Consider the following 25,246-nt stretch of genomic DNA (forward strand, 5'->3'; position numbering starts at 1 on the left):
ATAACAAACCCATTACAGTTGGGGGGCCAATGATAATGCAGCAGCGATAGCTATATAGTATCTTATGTTGGGAATATTGGAAATGTCAAAGAGTAATTATTTGGGCACAGACTATAATGTTTCTGAATAAGTGCATGGTTTATATGAATTCAGATGATCAAAGTATCTGTCATTAGATTATCACGTATAACAACAACAGGAGCAACCTTAACTTACGGGTAGTGGGAAAGACCAATTGAACAAGTACGTTGGTAGTGTGGAGTCAAATGCTTAACATTACTAGTTGCTTTGGGTTTTAAAGAAATTTATTTGGATGCCGGTTAGAGAAGAAGAGTTCTAGCTATGATAAAGTTGTCTCTGTTATCTGTAACGACCATATAAGTCGTTTTGAGTACAAGTATTTATTTTCGTATTCGGAGATCTCTCATAGCTTCATTTGATGCTATATGACTTGCATGCGTAGCACGTGTTATTTTTCGAAATAATTTTACGTGAAATTTTAAAGAAAATATAATTTTTGGCGTTAAAAACAACTTGAGTTAACCACGATCAATATTCTTAGTAAACGACCTCGGATCGGTGTTTTGACGATTCCAGTAGGTTCGCATGATATTTTTGGACTTGTACGCACGTTTGCTTGTGGTCCGGGGTGACCCGAGTGTGTTTCAGCGCATTATGTGAAAGATTGTGAAAAATGAGTTTTCAAGTTGAAATCCTTGAGTTTTAGCGTTCGATTTTTGCTATTTAATGTTATTTTGATGATTTGAGGTAGTGAAAAAATTTGTATAATGTTATTATACTTGTGTGCATGTTTGGTTTTAAGCCCGAGGGCTCGAGTGAGTTTCGGATTGGTTTCGGGCCTTTTTGGGACTTGTTGAATTGCTGATTTTTCTTCTGGTGCCCAGTGCTTCGCGATCGCAAAAGGGAAAATTTTGGGCTAGGGCTGGTACACTATGCTAACGCGACCAGCAGGTCGTGAACGCGGAGGCTTGGTTGGGGATGCCTTCGCGAACGCGATTGGGACCTCGCGAATGCGAAAGCCAACTGGCCTGTGCACTTCGCGAACGTGAAGAACACCTGACGTCCAGTTAGATGAAATTCAAAGCCGGGATTTTTTCATTCTACACTATTTTTGAAACCTAGAGCTCAGACTAGAGAGGATTTTGAAGAGGTTCACATCCCTACTTTATCGGTTAGTACTTTTAAACTAGTTTTAATGTATTTTCATAAACAACCATCGATTTTTAACCTTTAATCTATGAATTTTATGGTAGAAATTATGAGTTTTGGGTAGAGTTTAGAAATTTTATAAAATTGAGATTTATACCTCAAATTGAGGTTGGATTTCGAAACAGATCACATAACCGAGCTCGAGGATAAAGGGGTAATCGGAGTTTAGTCCGAATCTCAAATTTTGATCAAGTGGGCCCGTGGTTGACTTTTGTTGACTTTTTTCTAATTTCATTAAAGATTGAATCTTTTTCACTCTTGCGTAGTTTTTAAAGCTTATTTTGAATTATTTAAACTATATTTGGCTAGACTTGATTGGTTTGGAGGCTAATTCTAAAGGAAAGCCGTGGTTGATCATTGATTTGGTTGCGGAAAGAGGTAAGTGTCGTGGTTAATCTTGACTTGAGAGAATTAAGACTTGAGTGATTTATTTGCTACATGATTTATGTGTGGTGACGAGTGTATATATGTAGTCATGGGTTAAGCATGCAGGTTGGGATATTCATTTGTTGTCTTCAATTATTTCATGCCTTCATTTAATCCATATTATTACTTGTTAGATGCTTTAATTGTTATTTGTCCCTTGTTATCATCTTGCCTTTATTTGTTACATGCCTTAATTTGCTATTTGTTTTTTATGTATCCTTACTTTTATTTATTGACGGCCTTTACTTGCTTTATGACTTTGTATGTTATTAGATAACTATTTTGTCAGCTTTATGTCTTTAATTATGTAATTCTCTTATTGCGTGTTATTGTGAGATACGCCGTAGTTGATTGTAGTTTATACATTTAATTTGTATTGTGTGGGATCGGGTTGTACGCCACAACAAATACTGGTACTATTGTGTGAGATCAGGTTGCACGCCATAACGGATATTGATAATATTATTTGGGATCGGGTTGGAAGCTGCAACGGATATTGGTATTAAGGGTTTTATCATATTGAGTGTCTCGCCTTAGAGTGCACCAGTTCTATTTGTGAAGGTAGAATCACGGGACTTTGCTGATGTGTATTAATTACAGCCAGTTGAATAAAGTAACAGTCAAGAACAAGTACCCACTACCGCGTATTGATAATTTATTTAACCAACTTCAGGGTGCCAAGGTGTTCTCGAAGATTTACCTGAGATCGGGATATCATCAGTTGAAGATCCGGGCTTCAGACATTCCGAAGACGACTTTCAGGACCTGCTATGGTCACTATGAGTTTTTGGTAATGTCTTTTGGGTTGGCCAATGCCCCGGCAGCCTTTATGCACTTGATGAACAACGTGTTCCAGCAATACCTTAATTCTTTCGTCATAGTGTTCATTGACAATATTAGATATATTCTCGCAGTAAGGAGGATCATGAGCAGCACTTGAGGATCAGGCTCTAGACTTTGAGGGAGAAGAAGTTATATGCTAAATTCTCCAAGTGCGAGTTTTAGCTTAATTCAGTGGCATTTTGGGGCCACATGGTGTCTAGTGAAGGGATTAAGGTGGATCCGAAGAAGATTGAGGCAGTTCAGAACCAGCCCAAACAGTCTTCAGCTACAGAGATTCAGAGCTTCTTGAGTTTGGCGGGTTATTATCGCCGTTTCGTGAAGGGTTTTTCATCCATCGCAGCTCCATTGACTAGATTGACCCATAAGGGTGCTCCTTTCAGATGGTCCGACGAGTGTGAGGTGAGCTTTCAGAAGCTCAAGACTGCATTGACTACAACCCCATTGTTGGTGTTGCCTACAGGTTCGGGATCTTACACAGTGTATTATGATGCATCGCGTATTAGGCTTGGCATGATATTGATGCAGGACGGTAGGATATTGCCTATGCGTCTCAGAAATGAAAGGTTCATGAGAAGAATTACCCTGTGCATAATTTAGAGTTGGCAGCCATTATTCACGCGCTTAAGATTCGGAGGCACTACCTATATGGCATTCCATGTGAGGTCTATACCGATCATCGGAGTCTTCTGCACCTGTTCAAGCAGAATGACCTTAATTTGCAGTAGTAGAGATGGTTAGAGTTGCTGAAAAACTATGATATCACCATATTATATCATCCGGGGAAGGCCAATATGGTGGTCGATGCATTGAGTAGGAAGGCTGAGAGCATGGTGATGGATATAATTTATTCATATATTTTTATATATTAAATATTAAAGATTTTAAATAAAATATGAATAAATATATCATGTTCTCCCATATTTTCTAACATACTTCACAGGAGGAAGAGCATATGAAAATTGAAGAAAAGAAGCAAAAGAAAAATGGCAATTGAGTAGCCAACTGGGAATGAAGAAGCAAATGGACTATATCACCATAGTAGCGATGATGGCAATTGGAGATCATGAAGCAAATCACATAGTTGTAACTAGAGAACTATAGTTGAAACTATAGTCTTTCTCTGCAGAATGAAACTCAATTGGCAAGGTCATAGTTGCACCTACAATTTTCATAGTTGCAACTATGGAGAACCTTAGGCATAAAACTCTATAAATAGAGTGTGAATTTTGGATAGAAGACATTGAGTTTTGCTAGGAGAAAATTACTCTTTGGTCTCTCTCTCTTTTATCTTTAGTATTTTCTACTAATTGTCTTTCTTTTAGAAGAATAATATTTCTTCGTAAGTTCTTTGTTTCTAAATTTGTTTTTCTTACTTCGTAATGGAGTAACTTCTTTTGTTGGGATAGTTGATGAAGCTTGATATATATTATTAATACTATCTCAGTTTTAATACATTCTTGACTTAAAACTTTCTTTTTTATACTTTGTACGGTGCTGTAATAGTAATTTTAATTAATCATTATTATCACTTCTATATATTTTATCTCTAAGTTATTCTTATATTGATTTTGTAATTCTCATGAAGCAAAATTGATATATAATAACCAATGAATAAAATAGTAGATTGAGAGTAATTTTTAGTAAACTATTATTCCAAGTTCGTAATCTTGCTTGCCTCAGTTTTAATTCTTACGGATGAATTGTTGTAGGCAAGATTATTAATTTTTAGTAAAAATATTCTCACGAAATTTTTACTACCTTTTAGCACAATTCAAGCAAGAAAAATATTTCGATTTAATTGTCACAAGTTTTAGCTCAATTAATTACATAACCTCATGGAGTGCTATTAATTGACTACTTCTTAGTGAGCTAAATATAATTGTATTAGTAATAAGCAATTATTCTTCAGAGAAATACATGTGAAAATTGAGATTTTATTGTGGTATATTATCAAGTGAATTCAACGATTTCCAACTCATTTAAATTATAAATCTTCCGAAAGTTCTTGGTGTTTGTTTAAATAATTAACAAACTTTAAACCTCACTCACTTTTCATCAAATTGATTCTCTCAAATAGTAGTTAAAATATTAAAAGTCTATAGTATAGATGTTTCAATCTCTGTGGGACGATATCATAAACTATACTAGAATTTGACAATGCACGAGAAGGAAAATCCTATACACATTGGCCTCGTCACATTGACATATTTACCGGTAGACGAGAGGCCATTAGCCATGGATGTTCAGACTTTGGCCAATCAGTTCGTGAGGCTAGATGTTTCGGAGCCTAGACATGTTCTTGCTTGTGTTGTGGCATCGTCATCATTGTTGGAGCGTATGAAGGCTCGCAAGTTTGATGATCCTCGCTTGTTGGTGTTGAGGGACACAATGCAGTGGGGGTGGTGCTATAGAGGTTGTGATTGGAGATGATGGTGTTCTGCAGCTTCAGGACTGGATTTGTGTTCCAAATGTTAATAGGTTGAGAGAGCTAATCCTTGAGGAGGCTCAAAGTTCTCTTTATTCCATTCACCTAGGTGTCACGAAGATGTACCGTAACTTGAAACATCATTATTGGTGGCGGAGGAAGAAGAAATATATTGTTTCTTATGCCACTCGGTGTTTGAATTGTCAATAGGTGAAGTACGAGCATAAAAAACCGGGAGGGTTGACTCAGAGATTAGAGATACCAGAGTGGAAGTGGGAGTGCATCACTATAGATTTTGTGGTAGGCTTACCACGGAACTTAAGGAAATATGATACAGTCTGGGTTATTGTGGACCGATTGCCTAAGTCCGCACATTTTATTCCGGTGACGACTTTCTATTCTTCAAAGCATTTGGCTTAGATTTACATTCGTGAGATTATCCGCCTGCATGGCGTGCCCATTTCAATCATTTCTGAATGAGGCATGCAGTTCACATCATATTTTTAGAGAGACGTGCAACGTCAGTTGGGCACGCGGGTCGAGATGAGTACCATATTTTATCCTCAAATGGAGGGAAAGTCCGAGCGCACTATTCAGATCTTGGAGGACAGTTTGAAAGTACCTTGAGGACATGTCACATGTTTTGGACTTCAACACGGTGCAACTTGATGCGAATTTGACCTATGAGGAGGAGTCGATAGCTATTCTATACTGGCAGGTTCGAAAGTTGCGATCCAAGAGTTTTCTTTATGTGAAAGTGTAATGAAGAGGTCAGCCGATTGAGGAGGCTACATGGGAGTCCAAGTCCAATATGCGGAGTAAATACCCACACCTTTTTATCAGTCCAGGTACTTTTCTATGTCCGTTCGATGATGAACGTTTCTTTTAGAGGTGGAGAATGTAATGATGATCCGCTAAGTCATTTTGAGTACCGGGCCTTATTTCTATGTTCTGAGACCTCTCATAGCTTCATTTGATGTTATATGACTTGGTTGCGCGGTCCGTGTTATTTTTTCGGAAAGTTTTACGTGAAATTGTAAAGAAAATATAATTTTGGCTTTAAAAATAACTTGAGCTGACCACAATTAACGTTCTTGGTAAACGACCTCGGATTAGTGTTTTGACGATTTCGGTAGGTTCATATGGACTTGTACGCATGTTTGGTTAGGGTCCGGGTGACCCGAGTTTGTTTCGGTGCATTATGTGAAAGATTGTAAAAAATGAGTTTTCAAGTTGAAATCCTTGAGTTTTAACATTCGATTCTTGTTATTTGATGTTATTTTGATGATTTGAGGTAGCGAGCAAGTTTTTATGATGTTATTACACTTGTGTGCATGTTCGGTTAGGATCCCAAGAGGCTCGGGTGAGTTTCAGACCATTTTTGGACTTGTTGAACTGCTGGTTTTTCTTCTGGTGTCCGATGCTTCGCGATCGCAAATGGGAAAAATTTGGCCTGAGGCTGGTACACTACGCGAATGTGAGAGGTGGATCGTGATCGCGAGGGCCTAGGAGGATTTCCCTTCATGAACGCGTAGCTTTGGTTGGCTGGGGAGAAGTCAGGGGAGTCCTTCATCGCGAACGCGACCAACAGGTCGCGAACATGGAGGCTTAATTGGGGATGCCTTTGCGAGCGCGATTGGGACCTCGCGAACGTGAAGGCCAACTGGCTTGTGCACTACGCGAATGCGAAGAACACCTGACACCTAGTTAAATGAAATATCAAAGTCGAGATTTTTATCATTCTACACCATTTTTGAAATTTAGAGCTCGGACTAGAGAGAATTTTGAAGAGATTTCCATCCCTACTTTATCGGTTAGTACTTTTTAACTAGTTTAGATGTATTTTCATAAACACCCATTAATTTTTAACCTTTAATTTTTGAATTTTATGGTAGAAATTAGGAGTTTTGGGTAGAGTGTAGAAATTTTGTAAAATTGAGATTTAGAGCTCAAATTGAGGTCAGATTTCGAAACAAATCACATAATCGGGCTCGGGGATAAATGGGCAATCGAGTTTTGGTCCGAATCTTGGATTTTGACCAAACAAGCCTAAGATTGACTTTTGTCGACTTTTTTCAGTTTTATTATATATTGAATATTTTTCACTCTTGGATAATTTCTAAAACTTATTTTGAATTCTTTGAATTATATTTGGTTAGATTTGATTGGTTTGGAGGCTAATTCTAAAAAAAAAAGCCGTGGTTGATTATTGATTTGGTAGCGGAAAGAGTTGAGTGTCGTGGTTAACCTTGACTTGAGGGAATTAGGACTAAGTATCATGGTTAACCTTGACTTGAGAGAATTAGGATTTGAGTGGTGTATTTGCTACATGCTTTATGTGTGGGGATGACGTATATGCACGGTGACGAGTGTATATATGTAGTCATGGGTTAAGCATGTAGCTTGTGATATTTATTTGTTGTCTTCAATTATTTGATGCCTTCATTTAATCCATGTTATTATTTATTAAATGCTTTAATTATTATTTGTCCCTTACTTGTTATAATCATGCCTTTATTCGTTACATGCCTTAATTTGCTATTTTTTTCTATGTATCCGTGCATTTATTTATTGACTGCCTTTACTTGCTTTATGACTTTGTATGTTATTAGATAACTATTTTTGTCCGCTTTATGTCTTTAATTATGTAATTCTCTTATTGCGTGTTATTGTGAGATACGCCGTAGTTGATTGTAGTTTGTACATTTATTTTATATTTTGTGGGATCGGGTTGTACGCCGTAACGAATATTGGTATTATTATGTGGGATCGGGTTGCACGCCGTAATGATTATTGGTATTATTGTGTGGGATCGAGTTGTACGCCACAACGGTTATTGTTATTATTGTTTGGGATCGGGTTGTACGCCGCAATGATATTTGAATATTTATATTTTGGATGGGGTTGCGCGCCGCATCATAGAAACATATGCTATTTATATACTTGTGGATCGGGTAGACATATTTAACTTTTTTAACTGTTGTTTCTGTATCCGTGTTGAGTTTAGAAGTTGAGCATAGATGTTATTTTGGGACACTATGTTATGTGATTTCTGTTTCGATTTTATATTAATTCTTGTTTTCTCTATTCTGCTATTATTTTATTTATAAATCGCACAGGTTTATTGTGAGTGCCTTGGTACAGCCTCATCACTATTACGTCGAGATTAGGCTCGGCACTTATGGAGTACATGGGGTCGGTTGTACTCATACTACACTTCTGCACTTCTCGTGCAAATTCTGGTATTAGTCCCATCAGCAGTTAGTGGAGGCTCGCTCGGATTAGATTTTCACGGAGACTTGAGGTAGAGCTGCACGGCGTTCGCAAACCCTGAAGTCCCCTTCTTATTTCTTACACTGTTATTTCATTCAGACAGTTGTATTTTTATTTCAGACCTTGGTTGTAGTATTTTATTGTAGTAGCTCATGTACTTGTGACACCAGATTCCGGGAGTTGACTAGACGGCGTATTGGGATTTATTATATCTATTTCGAAGTTCTATAGTTTTATTTCTCATTTAACTATTTTTAAAATTGTTAAAAATGAATAATGTGTAGCTAATGTTGGCTTGCCTAACAAGTGAATGTTAGGCGTCATCACGGTCCCGCGGTTGGAATTTTGGGTCATGACAGAATCGTGGAATCAGCCACTGATACTTGCATCAAGATATACTGCTTACATAACATACTTTTGAGTGCGATCCTTTTCCAAACCATGCATAAACACGAGATACTTCGTATACCGAACTGCTATTACTTGTTAGGATGGATCAAAAGTATTTTGCAAATTTAAAATATTTTTTTCTATTCAATTTGTTTCTGTTACGTTAGGTTGGACCAAAGATGCATGTTATTTTGTGAATTTAAAAGACTATATATGTTGATGTTATAAGGACGAAAAATAGACCAACCCACAAGCTTAAGGACCATTTGGTAAAACAGTCTTGAAATATTCTCTCTTTCACGATCCAAATTCCAAGAGTTGCGAGACACATAGCGAACGTCTACCCATCAAGCGAAGTGGAATTCATCTCAGCCAACCATAATCCAGTACTTAATTGGATAGTAAATAAACACAAATATACTGTAATACAAAAAAAGTAAAAGGATTTTCCTTGAAATAAGAGCATTCCAATAATTCATGTAATGAACTAATCATTCAAATACATGTAACATCTACAATTATCTTCAACTCACAAAGTAAAGACACAAAATGCTCAAACACAAAATGCTCAAATATCCAAGTGACAAAATCCCATATCCCACAGTGAGTCGATCTTGCGGTTTCTTTGAACACCACTATTCTTCGGGACACAAATAAAATTAGAAAAATATTGAGATGAAAACATCTAGTATTCAGATTTTGAACCACATACGTGCTATGATACTAGTGTTAATGGGCTAGTCATAGGTCCTAAAGCAGCTTTGCTTCTTTTTTTTTTTTGAAGATTTCACTAGACCAGCTGTTTGGCCCACTAGACCATCTGTTTGGCCCTTAGGAAATTTTTCGTTCCTATAAACTATTTTAAACCTTATTAATAAAAATATTCAAGTTTTTGTATTTACCCGACCTAAACACGTTTTATCTACAAAAAATATACATTTGTTTAAACTAGAATCCTTTCTGCGATAGTCTTCCTTATTTAGACGCGGGATTTTGGGATTGCTTATATTTTAATTAGAGATTTTACTAATGCAATCATCGCACCATAATCAAGGCAACATATTTGTAGAATCCTTCTATTACGCAGATTTACTCTGGTTATCATCGCACCATAATCAAGGCAACATATCTGTAGTATCCTTTTATTCTCTGATTTTCTCTGGTTTTCCATAAACAAAGGTTTTGAAGGAAACAATTGCAAACAGTTAGCTACAATTGAATTGAATTTCGCGACATAATATCAAAATTAGCGATTATGCTTCAACTCAATGGTCGGTGGGATAGCGTTGGGAGATACAAAGATTTTGATGTTGACGAAATTATAGTCAATGAAGATTCAAATTATAGTCAATTGAATTCCACAATTGTAGAGCATCTAATGATCGATACCTCCACAAAATTATCGAAATCAAATACGCTGTCAATCAACGTTGTCCTCCAATGGAAATTCGGAACGATATGGGAGTTCGAGTGTATATGGAGACGAAAAAGAAAAACAAAAACTTAGGAATGTATCCGCTGTGTATAATAGTGCGTGATTTCGATTTGGAATGCAGTATGTCAAATGCGAGTACAATTGCAGGTTTGCTGTGTTTTTCCAGTACTAATGTTTTTTCAATTTCAAGTGTTCTACAATTTTACTACAACTTATCTACAATAATACTACATAACAAATGTAGTTCAACTGTTATGTCTCTACAAGTATTCTGTCAAATACTGAACACATGAATATACAGAGGTCTGAATTAATATACTTTTAATTGAGTACAGGTTCTTCTGATTATCGTAATACTAACGTGGTACAATTGCCAAGCAATTTTAATACAATTGGAGAAGTATCAGGAACAATGAAGTTGATTGATATGCAAACATCTCCGGCAGTTGTGGAATATGAAAGTATCATCATAACAGAACATACGCCAAATGTAATTGAAGTAGACCAAGTTTACCAAGACAAGCAAATAATTGTCAGTGCAATGAAGCACTATTCTATCATGAATAAGTTTCAATTTAGGGTGAGAAGGTCTAGTGCAAGAAGGTAGGAATATTTTATTTGTCAAATTCATATTGTTTATAAGTTGTAGTTTTTTGTATATAAATTGTTTAAGACAAGTTGTTGTGCATAAACAACCTCATATTCTGTAGCTAAAATTTGCATAACATTTTTTGAATTATTTTATTCTGTAGCTACTTCCTCGTATGTGTTGGGGACAATTGTACGTGGCACTTCAAGTCAACAACAACAACAACAACAACAACAACAACAACAACAACAACCTAGTATAATCCCACTAGTGGGGTCTGGAGAGGGTAGTTTGTACGCAGACCTTACCCCTACCCTAGGGTAGAGAGGCTGTTTTCGATAGACCCTCGGCTCCCTCCCTCCAAGAACTCCCCACCTTGCTCTTGGGGTGACTCGAACTCACAACATCTTGGTTGGAAGTGGAGGGTGCTCACGCACTTCAAGTCCACTAGCATAAATGAATCAACATTGTTCAAGGTTCAAAAATTCAACAGCTTGCACGCATGCTCTTTGATGGACAACACATATATACAACGCAGACCTACTGCCATGGTATTTGGCAGCATGGTGATGCTAAAATATGCGGATCCTAAGATAATATACACACCAAAAGACATACAAACCGACATGTTGTCAGATCATGGTGTGAACTTAACATACATGCAAGCTTGGAGAGCAAAGGAAACTGATTTGGAATTTTGAGAGGTCATCCTGCTGATTCCTACAGTCGCTTGCCGAGTTATTTGTATATTCTGGAGAAGACTTATTCGGGGTCGGTAGTGAAATTGCAGAAGACTGAAGATGACTGTTTCTTATATGCATTTGTTGCACTTAGTACGTCCATCAAGGGTTGGGAGTATTATAGGCCAGTTGTAGTAGTTGATGGCACCTTCTTGAAGTTGGCATATAGGGGAATCATGCTAACAACTAGCATAATGGAAGCAGCAGGTAATGTAGATTAATTATAAAAATATTGTTATAACGTTGTTTTTGAGACTGTATTTTTTATATTTTCATATTTTATTACAGAAATTGAATTTCTTTTTCCTACCTATGTGATAGGTAGAATATTACCACTAGCATACGCCGTTGTTGATTCAGAAAATGACGCATCATGAAGGTTGTTTTTTGAGCAATTCAAACATGCATATGGTGAAAAACCAAATATGTGTGTTGTTTCGGACAAGAATGAGAGTATCTTGAAGGCAACATCTACTGTTTATACCGGCATGCCACATTATACTTGCATGTGGCATATTTGGACAAATTTAAGGTCAAAGTTCAAGAAGGGTCATCTAAAGTTAAACGAATTGTACTTTGCCACGACACAATCATACACGCTTGATGAATTTAATGAAAGAATGTCAAAGATTGAAGAGATCGACACACGTGTTAAAGCATACCTATACGATATGGGCTATCAAAGATGGTCTTGGGTACATGCTACGGTGAACAGAACATGGACGATGATATCAAACATTACAGAGTCATTGAATGCGGTAACCAAAGATGTAAGAGAGCTGCCCGTAGTAGAACTATTAGAGTACATGAGGACTCTTCTTGAACGTTGGACTAATGAAAAGTTATTGAATGCAAAAGGTACATTAACATACATTGGGAAAAAAATACAACAACGAGTTGGAGGACATCATGACATTATCACAGAAGGTGAGAGTAAGTTATAGCCAATAACATCAGATCATTGATTCAATCAGACTAAATATATACTGTTAATTGAGGAAATGTTGTTGTATAATTGTAGTTATTTTATTTTGTATCTGTTGTTGATAACTTGTTGTGTGTTTGTAATAAAATTGTAGGTGAGGACTTCAACAGATTACATCCATACTGTGATAGATGGTGCGAAGCACTTCATTGTTTGCCTTCAAATTAAGAGATGTAGTTGTGGACAATTCCAGCTTGATGAACTTCCTTGTCTAGCTTGATAAACCGTGTTTTGTTTTCAAGACCATGCTTTCCTCTCTTCCTCAAATAGTATAAAATAACATCAATATGCTGCAAAAAAACAGATTTCATTATTTCTCAATGCTTCATACAATTTAACTACAATTTTCAAACAAAAAATCTACAGATTTCTAAAATAACAGAATACTACAACTAATCATTAAATTCTGCGAGGGTATGTGTGTACCGTGTTGTTAAGTACTTGCCTGGGATGTGCCAAAGTATAAATCTAGTCCTTTTTATCAACTTTCTCCACTCCAAGATCAAACCACAGTTTGAGCCAGTTATCTTTTAAAGTATAAGGCACTTTCCTCCTATTTAAAGACATAGCAAGTACAATTATTATGTAATTTCAGTTGGAAATCCATAAATTGTATGCACTCGATAATATAAAAAAATTGTATAATCTAACCTCTTTGAAACCGTGTCGGTACCTAAATATAACCCCTTATTGAAGTCTTCCAACAAGTCAGGATCAACATCGTCGCCAATAACCCCAGTAAATAGATGCTTGATGTTGAAAATTGGAGGAGTTCCAATAGAAGTGCTTCCCCCAGAATTGAAATAAGGGAGAAAGGGGGATCTGTCATGCTTTCCAGGAACCCTTGTTCTTCCCTGATGCACATGGGTTGTTTCAACTTCATTTACCTCGTCGAACTTAACAATCTGTGAGAAGTTCTCTAGCAGCTCAAAATCATCAAGTGTTATTGCCCTTTTTCCAGACCTGGAGTAATTGTCTGAATCACCTACATTGATGTAGTCGGCTGGTTCACCTACAAAATTTAAAACAAAAGAACAACATTGTATGTTGGTTGCATTAGTTCTTTTGGGAAAACTGAAACTTATATGAAAGCTGTTGTTTTTTTCCTACAATTATATTGTAACATATAATACCATTGAAATCTTCATTGCAATCGTCTCCATGTTGTATAACATTTGCTTGTTGAATGGGAGATTGCAAAGGCATAGTCTCCTTCTCCTCATTTAAATGCTCTCCTTGTATTCCAACTTTTGCATCCTGTTTTGGAGAGTCCACATGCATAGTTTCCTTCTCTGTTACAATAAATGTGTACAACTTAATAAAATTGTAGATCATTTGTAATAAACAGAAACAACACTGTAGATAAATTATAGTTTAATTGTAGTTAATTTGTTGAAATGCTGTCCTGTAGCTCAGTTGTAATATGTATTGTGAAATATGTAGATAAAATGTACTAAATCATACCTGCAGTTTCTTCCTCCAATGCCCCTTGAAATTGGGAAGATAAGTCAACACCTACAGGAATATTCTCCTCATTTTGAATGTCAGACATGTGCCCTCTATCTAAGACAACAATTGGAAATATAATATAGATTATTTATTGATAATTTAAGCTATATGTAGATATAATGTAAATATAATGTCGATTATTTATCATCAAATTGTGTTAAAATTGTTAAAATACCTATTTTACTGCTGCTGCCCAACACTGGTTTAGCACTACTGCCCAGATTCTGTTGTTTGTTCTTTTCTTTGCAATGCTTATCATTTTTCGTAGAACTGCATTGGGAATTTGTTAGGTTATGTACTTTATGAATGCTAATATAAACATAAACATGGTAAAAATTGTTGTCCAAAATGAATATATTTCGAATGAAACCTTAGCATCAATGTTCCTATTCTGTTGACCTTTTTTTGCCTGTAACACAAACTTGATGGAATCATTGAGTAGCAGTCGAATGCTACCTAGTTCTTGAAAAACCTAAAGAACAAAAAATGGTTATAATGTATCTGACAATTAGAGGCTTATAAAGAACAAAAAAATGGTTATAATGTATCTGACAATTAGAGGCTTACAAATATATAAAGAAGACTAAAAATCAAGAATTAGGTATACCTCTTTCTTGAACAATCCAAGGTCTGAACCGACCTACGTATTAAAATAGAAAGAGTTAAAGAAATAATTTGCATAACATAAATTAAAGAAACCATCTAGGATTATCTTAAGATGTTACCTTATCAACATCTTTTCTTAATTTTTTTAATTGTTTCACAATATCTTTCTAGTCATCTATTCCCATTGCCTGCTTATGTCCAGATGGAGATGGAGCATCTGTCAGATGCTCGGCCTTTGTTTTAGCTTCTTCAAGGATATATTCAACTTTGTCTGGCAAAGTCATTCTAGAAAGCTCTTCTGGGGCTTCAAGCATGTTGGTGAACTGAGTGAAAAACAAACGTGAGGGACCTAGTCATCATATGTATAAAATGTGTAGACAATTTGTATTATATTGTCTGTCCAGAAGTGAAAAATATTTACCTTGATCCATGATGGTTTGATCATTCTCTCTTCCAATGCAGATATCCATATCTTGTCCTTACTAGCTGTCCAGTTAAGTATGCGAGGAATCGAATTACCTACCCTTGTAGCTATATCAGTGTTGACTGTAGAGCAACACTCATACAACCAGATTTGCATAGTGAGTGGAAAACCTCGAATGAGATAAAAATACACAGAAGGATTAAGCTTATGCCTAACAGACTGAAGCAATTGTGTATAAGCTTCGATACCCCATACGAAATTCGCATACTATCCCGAGTCCACCAAATAGAACCTAAAATGGTCTATCAAACCATTATCTTTCTCTGAAGGACAGAGGAAGAATTCTATCAGATAAAGAATACATAGCTTGACTGCATCCTCATCATTCACCCAACTACGGCTGGTTACAATTTGTTTCAAGTATGACTTCTCAACTTTTTCCTTGTTCGGAAAATAACTTCTCATTGTTTTACTGTCATAATTAGTTTTGTAACCAAAGTCCGTTACTTCTGTAAAACATTTAAGGCCAGTGATAAAGGCAGACTCCCTCAACCCAAAGTTCAGCCTCTCACCCTTGATCTCTACTGTAAAACAATGAGAACCGGATGCGTTTAATTCATACTTCATGAGAAGGTGAATTGCCTGATTTTGGATACATATTTTGGGCAGGGAAAGAAAATGCCCAAAACATGTTTTCTTAAACAACTTTAACCCGTTTTCAAACAATAACACCTTGATTTGGCCAGGAACAACAGGGTCGGATAATGTCTGGAACCTAGTGATGCCATAATCAACATCATGTGGTGCAAAAAATATTCGATTCTGCACTAAAAGAAACAATAAGTTAATAAAGCTTGTTTAAAGACCAAAAAACAAAACATTCACAATTCTACTACTCTTTATCTAAAATCAGAAAGACATTAATACATTGTATACAAGTAAGTTACTGTAACGACCCAACCGGTTGTTTCGAGAGTATAGCCCCGTTTCCCCTATTTCTGCTTCTTTTGTGCTTTACAGCTATATTATGTCTTACCGGGTTGGTTGGTTCGAGTCCGGAGTGGTTTTGGAGTGAATTGAGACACTTAGTCTCTTAATTGGAAGCTTAAGTTGGAAAAGTTGACTGGACATCAACTTATGGAAAACAACCTCGGATTTGAATTTTTATGATTCTAATAGCCCCGTTAGGTGATTTTGGATTTAGGAGCGTGTCTGGAATGTGATTTGGAGGTCCGTAGTAGAATTAGGCTTGGATTGGCGAAAATTTGAAATTTTGGCGATTTCGGCCGGCAGTGGAAATTTTGATATCGGGGTCAGATTGGATTTCCAAAAGTTGGAATAGGTTCGTGGTGTCATTTTTGACTTGTGTGTAAAATTTGAGGTCAATCGGACGTGGTTTGGTAGGTTTTGGCGTCGTTTGTGGAATTTGAAAGTATAGAAGTTCTTTAGGATTGAATCCGAGTGTAATTGGTGTTTTGATGTTGTCTTGAGTGATTCGAAGGTTCGACTAAGTTTTCATGGTATGATTGGTTGAGGTCCCGGAGGCCTCGGGGTGATTTCGGGTGGTTAACGGCTTGATGAGAGTTGAAGAATTACAGCTGAAGCTGCTGCTACTGGTGTAATTGCACCTGCGGAGTGGGAACCGCAGGTGCGAGCCCGCAGAAGCGAAGGAGGAGCCGATGATGTGACTAAGGAGGATATGGGCAGAGGACGTCGGTGCAATGGCATTCCCGCACCTGCGATGGTCGCAAAAGCGGATTTAGGACCGCAGGTGCGATGCAGTTCCCGCACCCGCGAATAGTGCAAATACGGTCACGTGATCGCAGGAGCAAAGGCAGAGTTTAGGGATTTTTCTGCAGAAGCGGGGATTTGCCCGCAGATGCAGAAATGGAGCCGCATGTGCGAGAAGTCTGGGCAGAACCTATAAATAGAACACTTCGAGATTTTTCACCATTTTCATCATTTTTGAGCTCGGATTTTGGGGATTTTGAGAGAGATGTCGGAGTAATCACTGAGGTAAGTTCCTTGTGCCTATTTATCTTCAATAATGGTATTTCCCCACTGATTTTACACCTAGTTGGTGAGTGTTTGAGGTGAGATTTGGGAGATTAGGGCTTGAGAATTGGAGAGTGAATTTTGGGGTTTTGGCGGGGCAATTGAGGTCATATTTTGATAAATTTGATATGGTTAGACTCGTGAGTGAATGGAATTTTGGGTTTTTTGACTTTCGTCAGGTTTCGAGATGTGGGCCCAGGGGGCCGGGTTGAGCCGATTTCGGATTTTTGACTATATTTCAGTTAGTTTTCTTGTGGAATTGATCCTTTTAGCCAATATTGATTATCTCGTACTGTTTGTGGCTAGATTCGGGGCATTGAGAGACCGATTCGAGAGGCAAAGGCATTTCAGAGTAGGCTTTCTGTAGGGTTGAGGTAAGTAACAGTCTTAAATCTGGTTTTGAGGGTATAAGACCCCAAGAATTTGTATGATGTGAATATTTGGAGGTGACGCATATGCTAGGTGACAGGCATGTGAGCATGCACCACGAGGGATTGTGACTTGGTTTGTCCCGTGAGACTGTAAAGTCGAATAGCCATTGTTATTACTTGGTTTTCCTTGTCTTTGAGTAATTGACTACCTTTCATGTTAGAAACCATGCTTAGGCCATATGATATCACTGTTGGGACCCGCAACGGTCGAATACTTGTTGAATTGACTGCTAACTGCTGTCTTGTACTCAGTCACAGTCTTACTTGTGTGTTATATCTCCGTTCCCTCTCATTTCTTGTTGATACTTGTTGTATTCTTTGTTTGGACTTATTATTATGATATTCTGTGAGCCCGAGGGGCTGGAGAGGTTAGTGAATAAGATAGGGCCTGAGTGCCGAGCTGCGATATATATATATATATATATATAAAATTGGATCGGGTTGTACACCGCAACAATATTGGATCGGGTTGCACGCCACAACAATATTGGATCAGGCCGCGCGCCACAACAATATAGCGCTTGGGCTGAAGGAGCCCCTCCGGAGTTTGTACACCCCCAGTGAGCGCAGGTACCTATTGAGAGTGTGTATTGAGGGCTGAGAGACGAGAGTATGAGCTGTTGAGATGAGTTGAGTGACTGTTGCCTTGAGAGGCTGTACTTGCTTTTATTTATTGTTGCCCTTAGTTGTTATCTGTTGTTGTTGTGAAATTTCTGGAAGATTGATATCTGTTTTACTTGAGCTCGAACTGATTTGACTTGCACCACCGAATTTGAAAGCATGTTCACTCTTTACTGAAAACTTTTTAAATGAACTGTAATTTATAGCTCGTCACTACTTATCAGTTCCTTATTTAATCTGTTACTTGCTGAGTTGGTTGTACTCATGCTACACCCTGCACTTCATGTGCAGATCCAGGTGTGTATGGTTCTGGTAGTCGCTGAGTTCATGCGCGAGCTGATTATCGGAGACTTACGAGGTAGCTGCCAGTGTCCGCAGTCCTTATTTCTCCTTTCGTATTATCTTTTTACTCTTGTATTGGCATTTGGCACAGACTATAGTAGACTCTGTTTCTAAATTGGTTTTCAGATGCTCATGACTCAGTGATACCCAGATGTCAGACTATTTTTCCGCACTTTTATTTTATTTGGGTTTTACCCCCGTTTTTATGAAAACATCCAGTTATTTTAAATGTCTTAATTCATTTCTGTTAAATTTGAAAGTGATTTGGAAAGGTCGGCTTGCCTAGTATCACGATAGGCACCATCACGACGGGTTAGGTTTTGGGTCGTGACAAGTTGGTATCACATCCTAGGTTAGATAGGTCTCACGAGTCATGTGCGGGTTTAGTAGAGTCTTGCAGATCGGTACAGAGATGTCTGTACTTATCTTCGAGAGGCTGCAGAGCCCTTAGGAAACTACACATTCTTGAATTCTTGTCATGCAAATCTGTTGATTCTAGTAACTAAACATCTGTTGTTTCATTCTCTCACATATGGTGAGGACTCGTACTACCGGGTAGGATGGATAGCTACCAGTACCCCCAACCAGGTCCGCGAGAGGCCGAAGTCGCGGTAGAGGCCGCGGTAGGGGCAAAGGTGCAGCCCGCACAACAATTGGGGCAGTAGCTGCAAATCCACCAGTTGCCCCAGATCAGGACTAGATTCCAGTTGTTGATGCACCAGCTCAGGCACCACCTGTGCTTATTGTGATTCCAGGCCTTCAGGAGGCCTTAACTTAGATTCTGACCGCGTGTACCAGTCTTGCTCAGGCGGTCTCTGTTCCGGTAGCAGCAACCACTTCTCAGGCCGGGGGAGGTGCTCAGACTCCTGCTGCCTACACACAAGAGCAGGTGGTACAGGGATTCCAGACACCGGGGGCACCACCAGCCTAGCCGGTTGCAGCTGCTCAAGACTATGTGGTTTATGCTATGCCTAAGGATGAGCAACGTAGATTGGAGAGGTTTGGGAGACTCCAACTTCTATCTTTTAGTGGTGCATAGGGAGAGGATGTACAAGGTTTCTTGGACAGGTGTCAGAGGATACTCCATACAATAGGTATTCTGGAGACTAGTGGGGTCTCGTTCACTACCTTTCAGTTCTTTGGGGCTGCATTCAGTTGGTGGGAGGCTTACGAGAGGCGTAGGCCGGTCGGCGCAGCTCCGCTTACCTGGTAGTAGTTCTCCGTTATCTTTCTGGAGAAGTTCGTGCCTCAGTCCCGTATAGAGGAGCTGCGCAGACAGTTTGAGAAGCTTCGTTAGGATGATATGTCTATGATGCAGTATGAGATGCAATTCTCGGAGTTGGCCCGTCATGCTATCTGGTTGGTTCCCACAGACAGGGAGAGGATCAGGAGGTTTATAGATGGCCTCACTTATCAGCTGCGATTGCTTATGACTAGAGAGAGAGAGTGTGTGATGCTACTTTTGATGTGGTTGTCGACATTGCTCGTCAGATCGAGATGGTTCACAGTCAGGAGAGGGTTGAGAGGGAGGCCAAGAGGCCTTGTGGACAAGGAGGATTTAGCAGTGCTCCTTCTAGGGGTCAGTTCCAGAACGGTAGAGGCCGTCCTTTCAGACTGCCCCGACGACTAGTCCAGGTCACCGTGGTGCATCATCTGGCCATGTATCTTACAGTTATCAGCATGACCGTTCATCTCTCGGTGCTCTTCGAACATAGAGTTCGTCCCGTGCTCCATCGGGTCAGGGTTCATCTATGCTAGGTCCTTCTGCCAGTTATCCCGGTGCTAAATTCAGTCCCCTGCACCAGCACCGGAGAGTTGTTATGAGTATGGGGAGTTTGGTCATATGAGGAGAGAGTGTCCCCGTATAGTGGGAGGTCCAGCTCAGTAGAGGAGCCAGTCTATGTCATCAGCACCAGCCTCTCCACCACCCGCTCAGCCAGCCCAGGGTGGAGCCTAGTCAGCTAGGGGTCGCCCGAGAGGGGGAGGCAGATCAGGGGGTGGCCAGGCCCATTTCTATGCCCTCCCTGGCAGACCAAATTCCATTGCTTCAGATGCTGTGATTACATGTATTGTCTCAGTTTGCCACAGAGATGCCTCTGTATTATTTGACCCTGGTTCCACTTATTCATATGTTTTCTCGTATTTCGCTCATTTTCTGGATATGCCCCGTGAGTCTTTAGTTTTATCTATTTATGTATCTACTCTTATGGGTGATACTATTATTGTGGACCGCGTATATCGGTCATGTGTGGTGACTATTGGGGGTCTGGAGACCAGAATGTATCTTTTGCTGCTCAGTATAGTCGATTTTGATGTGATATTGGGTATGGATTATTGTCTCCATGTCATGATGTTCTAGATTGTCACGCTAAGACTGTGACGTTAGCAATGCGGGGTTGCCGAGAGTTGAGTGGTGCAGCTCTATAGACTATGTTCCCAGTAAAGTGATTTCATACTTGAAGGCTCAGTGGATGGTTGAGAAGGGTTGTCTATCCTACTTGGCTTTTGTGAGGGATGTTAATGTAGAGACTCCTGCCATTGATTATGTTTCGGTAGTACGTGATTTTTCGGATGTGTTTCCTGCAGACCTGCCGGGCATGCCGTCTGATAGGGATATTGACTTCAGTATTGATTTGGTGTCGAGCATTCAGCCCATTTCTATTCCACCGTATCGTATAGCACCAGCAGAATTGGGGAACAACTTCAGGAACTCCTTGATAAGGGGTTTTTTCTGCCTAGAGTGTCCCCTTGGGGTGCACCGGTTCTATTTGTAAAGAAGAAAGATGGTTCTATGAGGATGTGCATTGACTACATGTAGTTGAACAAGGTCACAGTCAAGAACAAGTATCCTTTTCCTCATATTGATGATCTATTTGACCAGCTTCAGGTGGCGAGGGTATTCTCCAAGATTGATTTGAGGTCAGGTATCACCAACTGAAGATTCGGGATTCGGATATTCTTAAGACAACTTTCAGGACCCGATATGGCCATTAAAAGTTCCTTGTGATGTCTTTTAGGCTGACTAACGCCCCAGCAACGTTCATGCATTTGATGAACAGTGTGTTTCAACCTTATTTGGACTTGTTCGTTATTGTATTCATTGATGATATCCTGGTGTACTCTCGTAGCCAGGAGGAACATGCCCAACATCTGAGGATTGTGTTACACATATTGAGGGAGGAGAAACTTTATGCAAAGTTCTTTAAGTGTGAGTTTTGGCTCGGTTTAGTGGCGTTCTTGGGGCACGTGATGTCCAGCGAGGGTATTCAGGTGGATCCGAAGAAGATAGAGGCGGTGCAGAGTTGGCCCAGACCTTCCTCAGCCATAGAGATTATGAGCTTTCTTGGTTTGGAGGGCTATTACCATCATTTTACGGAGGGTTTTTCATCTATTGCATCGCCCGTGACCAAATTGATCCAAAAGGGTGCTCCATTCAGGTGGTCAGATGAGTGCGAGGAGAGCTTTCAGAAGCTCAAGACTGCTTTGACCATGGCTCCAGTTCTAATTCTACCATCAGCTTTTGGTTCTTATACAGTGTATTATGATGCCTCACGGATAGGTATTGGATGTGTTCTGATGCAAGAGGGTAGAGTAATTGCTTATGCTTCGCGCCAGTTGAAGACCCATGAGAAGAACTATCCTGTCCATGATCTTGAGTTAGCAACTATTATTCACGCCTTGAATATTTGGCGGCACTATCTGTACGGGGTTCATTATGAGATTTACACTGATCATCGAAGTTTGCAGCATCTGTTCAAATAGAAGGATCTTAACTTGCGTCAGCGAAGGTGGTTGGAGCTTCTTAAGGACTATGATATCACCATTTTGTACCATCCCGGGAAGGCCAATGTGGTGGCTGATGCCTTGAGTCGCTGTGCGGAGAGTTTGAGGAGTTTAGCGTATCTTCCAGCGGCAGAGAGACCCTTGGCATTGGATGTTCAGGCCTTAGCTAGCCAGCTTGTCAGATTGGATATTTCGGAGCCGAGTTAGGTATTGGCTTGTGTGGTCTATAGGCCTTCTCTTTATGATCGTATCAGGGAGCATCAGTATGATGACCCCCATCTACTCGTCCTCCAGGACAGGGTTCGGCGAGGTAATGCTAGAGATGTGACTATTAGTGATGATGGCGTGTTGAGGATGCAGGACCGGATATGTGTGCCCAATGTGGAGACCACAACTCACGGTATTCCATTCATCCGAGTGCCGCAAAGATGTACCAGGATTTGAGACAACACTATTGGTGGAGAAGGATGAAAAAGAACATAGTTGGGTTTGTGGCTCGGTGTCTCAACTGTCAGCAGGATAAGTATGAGCATGAGAGACCGAGTGGCTTGTTTCAGAGGTTAGAGATCCTAGAGTGGAAGTGGGAGCGGATCACCATGGATTTCGTAGTTGGGCTCCCACGGACTTCGAGGAAGTTCGATGCTATTTGGGTGATTGTGGATCGGCTGACCAAGTCCACACACTTCATTCCAGTTGGTACTACTTATTCTTCAGAGCGGTTGGCTGAGATTTACATCCGAGAGATTGTTCGCCTTCATGGTGTCCCAGTTTCCATCATTTCAGATAGAGGCACACAGTTTACATCACAGTTTTGGAGGGCCGTGCAGCGAGAGTTGGGTACTCGGGTTGAGTTGAGCACAACCTTTCAGCCTCAGATGGACGGACAGTCCGAGCGCACTATCGAGATATTGGAGGACATGTTATGCGCTTGTGTCATTGATTTTGGGGGTTCATGGGACCAGTTTCTACCGCTTGCGGAGTTTGCATATAATAACAATTATCAGTCGAGCATTCAGATGGCTCCGTATAAGGCTTTATATGGGAGGCGGTGTAGATCTCTGGTGGGATGGTTTGAGCTGGGTGAGGCTAGGCTCTTGGGTACGGACTTGGTCCAGGATGCATTAGACAAAGGTGAAATTGATTCAGGAGAAGCTTCGCACGACGCAATCTAGGTAGAAGAGCTATGCTGACAGGAAGGTCTGTGATGTGTCTTTCATGGTTGGGGATAAGGTTCTGATGAAGGTATCACCCATGAAGGGTGTTTAGGGGTTTGGGAAGAGGGGCAAGTTGAGCCCTCGGTTCATTGGACCTTTTGAGGTACTTCAGAGGATCGGGGAGGTGGCTTACAAGCTTGCCTTGCCACCTAGCTTGTCGAGTGTGCATCCAGTATTTCATGTTTCTATGCTCCGGAAGTATATCGGTGATCCGTCCCATGTTTTGGATTTTAGCACGGTTCAGTTGGATGGTGATATGACTTATGATGTGGAGCCGGTGGCTATTTTGGAGCGGCAGGTTTGGAAGTTGATGTCAAAGGATATAGCTTTAGTGAAGGTGCAGTGGAGAGGTCAAATGCCATTTTCTCTCTTGTATTGGCATTTGGCACAGACTGTAGTAGACTCTGTTTCTAAATTGGCTGTTAGATGCTCATGATTCAGTGACACCCCGATGTCGGGCTATTTTCCGCACTTATGTTTTATTTGGGTTTTACCCTCGTTTTTATGAAAAACTCCGGTTATTTTAAATGTCTTAATTTATTTCTGTTAAATTTTGAAAGTGTTTTGGAAAGGCCGGCTTGCTGTCACGACCCAATTTCCCCTCCGTTGGGTACCGTGATGGCACCTAGTCTTAGAGACTAGGTAAGCCTAACATTTATTGAATAACAATAATAAGTAAACAACATCTAACAACTTTTGAAATACAAATCTCTATAAAATTTACAATTCCCAAAACCGGTAGTACAAGTCATAAGCTCTACAGAGATTACTACAAATTTCTAAATACAACTATTTGGAAATAGGTAAAACAGTGTGACTACAAAATAGGAAGGTGACTCCGAAGCATGCGAACGCAACAACAGGTTTCCCTTGAATCTCCACAGCAACAGTCCGCACAATTAGCTAATGATCAACTGACTTCGAAGTACCTGGATCTACACAAAAATATGCAGAAGTGTAGTATGAGTACACCATGGCGGTACCCAGCAAGTATCAAGGCCAACCTCAGTGGAGTAGTGACGAGGAACAGCCAAGACACCTACTGGACTAAATAACCTGAACAAGGTATAAGTATAGAAACAAGATAGTATAATATCTACATAAAGAATATGCAATGTGACTAACAATACAGTAATTACAATACGAAAGGACAACAACAAGTATCAGCAGAATACCATAATAATGACACACAAAAGGGTGAACGTAAACACAATCTAAATCCGAAATCACAGATACAACAAGGACAATTAATAGCTCAGCAACAACGACCGCTTTCACATAAGGTTTTAGTCAACAAACTCCACGAGGTACCGAACTTCGGACAAATCACAACTCACGGGTCTCAATACCTGAACCCTAACACTTGGTATCCTGTTCCCTCATTACACCTCATAACCGCACTGACGACTCACGTGCCAATTAGAGTCATTCTCACATAGGAGGCAAATAAGCAAGGGTGTACATATGTACTCAACAATATCAAGAAAACCTCTTATCCGATAAGAGTGCTTAACTACGTGTATGCTTGTGCAAGTGTCCTAAGATAGTTCATGCCAACCAGTGAGCATAAGGGAAAAGAACAGACAACACGTAGAATGTTTTCTTACAATTTTCACAAGATAAAGCTCACACAGGTAAGTGTACCACTACACAAATATCAACAACAATAATGCCCCCAGGCCATCAAAAATCATCACAAATCAATCCCTGACACATCCCACCTTGTCTCGCCACTTGTGCAATAGTAAAGTAAATGTCGACCTTGTCTCGCCACACGTGCATAATAATGTTCCCACCTTGTCTCGCCACATGCGCAACCCACATATATATATCCCGCCTTGTCACGCCGCATGTGTAAATATCAATAATAACCATAGCACGGTAGAAACCTCGTGCAACCCCATAACAAAGATATATCAACAAAG

The sequence above is a fragment of the Nicotiana tabacum genome, chromosome 22 (assembly GCF_000715075.1).
Source record: "Nicotiana tabacum cultivar K326 chromosome 22, ASM71507v2, whole genome shotgun sequence".
In the NCBI taxonomy this organism is placed as follows: domain Eukaryota; kingdom Viridiplantae; phylum Streptophyta; class Magnoliopsida; order Solanales; family Solanaceae; genus Nicotiana; species Nicotiana tabacum.